At 42.8% G+C, this 3,579-nt stretch overlaps 1 non-coding gene across 1 annotated transcript; it reads left to right on the top strand.

Annotated features, from left to right (window-relative positions):
- Nucleotides 1-431: 431 nt before the first annotated feature.
- Nucleotides 432-537, top strand: LOC145596305 (small nucleolar RNA R71). Its single transcript, XR_014103154.1, has one exon. It is a non-coding gene; the product is annotated as a small nucleolar RNA R71 (small nucleolar RNA).
- Nucleotides 538-3,579: the final 3,042 nt, after the last annotated feature.

Raw genomic sequence — 3,579 nt, 5'->3', positions numbered from 1 at the left:
ACACACAATGGGAGGTATCATGATCATAGGTTTCACAATTTGAGCAAAACATGCATCCTTGAGGCATTTTATTATAAGAAGAGGGGGAAGAAGTGGCCATACCATTGCCTCCCTTGGTTGAAGGGGAGGTATTACCATGAGGATTGGACCTTTCTTTCATCATTTCATCCATTTGCTTGGCCATCTTGGAGATTTGGGAAGAAAGGTTGTTGATTGCGTTGGCTTGCTCCAATGCATAGACACCTTTGCTAGAAGTGGCCTCCCTTTCTCCTTCGTACCAATCATCATAATGCTTTGCGGCCTCCTCTATGATGCATTCCATTTCATCCTCTCCCTTGTTCATGATTGGACCGCCGGCGGCGGCATCTAGGCTTGTTCTCCCTTGAGGTGAGAGACCCCCATAGAAAGTGTGGATGAGTTGATACTTGGGTATCCCATGATGTGGGCATTGGCGTTGAAGCTCCTTGTACCGGTCCCATGCCGCACTTAGAGTCTCACCACTCTTTTGGTGAAAGCCTTGAATCAACGATCAAGCCTCGGCGGTCTTCCTATGGTTATAAAATTTCCTCAAGAAAGCCGTAGTCACTTGGTCCCAAGTTGTGAGAGAGTTAGGGGGCACCTCCTTCTCTAGCCATTCTAGACCTCTCCCAATTAAAGAAAATGGAAACATCTTGAGGCGGATGTACTCTTGAGTCACCCCGTTGGCTTTGATTGTGTCACAATATTTCTCAAATTCTTTTAAATGCTCATGAGGGCTCTCAAATTTTCCACCCGAGAATTGTTTCCTCTCTATCAAAGCAATCAAATTGGGCTTGATTTCGAAGTTGTGGGCTTGAGTGGTAGGAGTTAGGATCCCACTTTGGGCACTAAAGGCTTCGGGAGCCCCAAGACGACTCAAAGGTGTATTCTCTCCCATTTTAGGACCTTCTTCACCTCCGGACTTAAAGTTTGAAAAGGGGTTGATTTCCGGACTTGATAGCGAATTAGGGCTATCTAAGTCTTCACTTGAGGGTGAAGATGGTGGAGTATCTTCCAATTCTCTTACTCCTTCTTTCGTTGGGGTGTGAGAATTTCTACTCCTCGCTCTCGCTTCTCTTCGAAGTAAGGACAAAGATCTTTCTAACTCCGGATCAATGGGAACCAAAGACCTTGAGCGAGTTCGTCCTCTGTTCATACAACAAAGCTAAGGAGAACGTAAGCACTGACAAGTAACAAGAAGTAACAAATACTAACAGACAAGGAATGAGATAGTCTCAAATGAAGTAGTGAAAAATTAATGGAAGCCGTCTCCCCGGCAACGGCGCCAATTTGATAAGGGAATAATCGCGTCGTCAAACGACTACACCTAGATCAAATATAATTTATACACCTAAACAAACCTAATACAAGTATAAGGCAAGTATAGGGGTCGAACCACAAGGAGACATGCATAAACACCACATTCACTACTCAATACTTAAGCTACCTCGGAACGAGAAGTGTGAAAAGCTAAGAAATTAAACTAGAGATTAAGAATGATTAAAACCAATATAACTAAGCACCAAGGGAAGTAGGTAGATGTAGTTGCCAATTGATCATGCAATAACACGAAAGCAAAGCAATGGTAAACTAAGCATGTAAGAATATCGAATTAAAGCTCAATCTAACCACTTTCCGGGGTCAATCAAATTCTCCTAACATAGCCACCATGTTTCCACACTAGAACCATATATTAGAAGGTGCAATCAAAGAACTATCGATAACAATAGATCTTAACTAAGTCAACTTCCGTTTCTTGTAAGCAAAGATTCACCTTTAATCAACTAACAATGTGCACTTGCAAGAAGATCAAAGAACATCAAACATACAAAGACTTTAATCACCATTAACAAAACCCCAACATCATAAGCATGAATCAATCAACAACTACACCATCCCCACACCCTTGGCTAGGTGACTACTCACAAATCATATTGAAAGAAATATCAATCATCAAATCAATAAGCATCAACATGATCAATAAGCAATTAAGGAAAAATCAAAGTAAGCAAATAAAGCTAAATACAAAAGCAAAGAGAGAGAGTAAGAAATTGGTCATTAATTGAAGATGAAGATTTACAAAGATTCAATCAAGCTCCTTCTTCAATATCCAAGTTCATCAATGGAAATCCACACTTTCTCTCTATACTAATGAAGTTTCTCTCACTAGATTAGGGCTAAAAATGTTTCTAAGTAATGATAGATGATGCACTAAACTCCCTACGACCTATATATATAGGTCCCCCCCAAAAGATACAAAAATACGAAATAATGAAGACTGCAGCTCAGCGGTGCGCGCCCGCGCAGAAGCTGGGTGTCCGCCCTCGCAGATCTTGCGCGCCCGCACATCTGTGGGTACGGAGAATGAAACCCATGGATGCGCGCCTTCTCTCAGCAACACTGCGCGCCCGCGCTTTGAGGGGTGTGCGCCCGCACACAAGGCGCACACATGGCGCACGCAACACTCTGTTTTGATTATGCTTCTGATGCTGTCCTGTGCGGGTTCTCCCAGAGCTGCGCGCCCGCACACATCAAAGTCGCGTGCCCGCACACTGAGCCCGCACAAGGCGCACAAATCTTCTATTTCTGTTCTGCTCAAGGAGCCATCCTGCGCGGGTTCTCCCAGAGCTGCGCGCCCGCACACAGGGGAGTTTGGGAGTGAATTGCTCTTCTTCCAATGTCTTGGTTCCTACAAAACAAAAACAAAGAAAATAAGGAGAAAGACAAACAAAGAAAAGAGGAACAAAAAGGAGAGAAAAGGGGGCAAACAAGCTACAAATGGGTGGGAAAAACCCGTAAAGAGTACACTAATTTGTGGCATAAATGCCACTCATCAATGATTGGTCTGACTATTTTGCTGCTGATGCCCTTAGGAGGTTAGGTACGGCTAAAGGGAACGCAGTTGTTTCATCAGGTGGGGGGAGTACTAGTTCTACTCCCTACTTTAGTGCTGAGTGAGCCATTTTAAAGACCCCCCTCCGTATGCATGCTTTATGATTGTGCTTCGTGTTTCCCCTATGGTTGGGTTTAGCTTGGGGGAAGGGTGGCTCATTTCTAGCTTTGGGGAGTTGGTTTAGGTTGGTTATGGTTTGCATGGTTCACCTCCTTGTTAGTGGTTCATTTCGCATTTTTCCTTCTTAGCCTCTATGTCCTCTGTCTGCTCTGATGTCTCTGTGATGTTTTATCTGCTGTTTCTTTGATGATTACTCGCTCTGTTCTTTATCTATCTGCTCTGCTGTTACTCTGATGATTCTTGTTGCTGATGATGTTACCTGATGTTTTACTATCTCTGATATATATTTTTTATTTCTTGTCGTTATGCTGCCGAGTTTTGGCTGGTTTCATTTGGAAGTTACTGACAATTTTCTTTGTATATAGTTTCTTTTATTCTCTTTTTCTCACCTGGTTTTTGGTCGAAGCTTTTTTGTTCATGGAATGCAACGAGGTGGATTCTTCTTACTTCGTTTATTTTCGCTAAAGCTTGAAGCCGGTGAGATCTTTCTTTTTTTTTTTCTCTTTTTTTTTCTTGGTTGCATAGAATAGGACTAGTTTAGGGGAAGT

This window comes from Chenopodium album, chromosome 19, assembly GCF_948465745.1.
Source record: "Chenopodium album chromosome 19, dcCheAlbu1.1, whole genome shotgun sequence".
NCBI lineage: Eukaryota > Viridiplantae > Streptophyta > Magnoliopsida > Caryophyllales > Amaranthaceae > Chenopodium > Chenopodium album.
The sequence above is the reverse complement of the archived record's forward strand: the minus strand, read 5'-3'. Positions and strand labels throughout refer to the sequence as shown.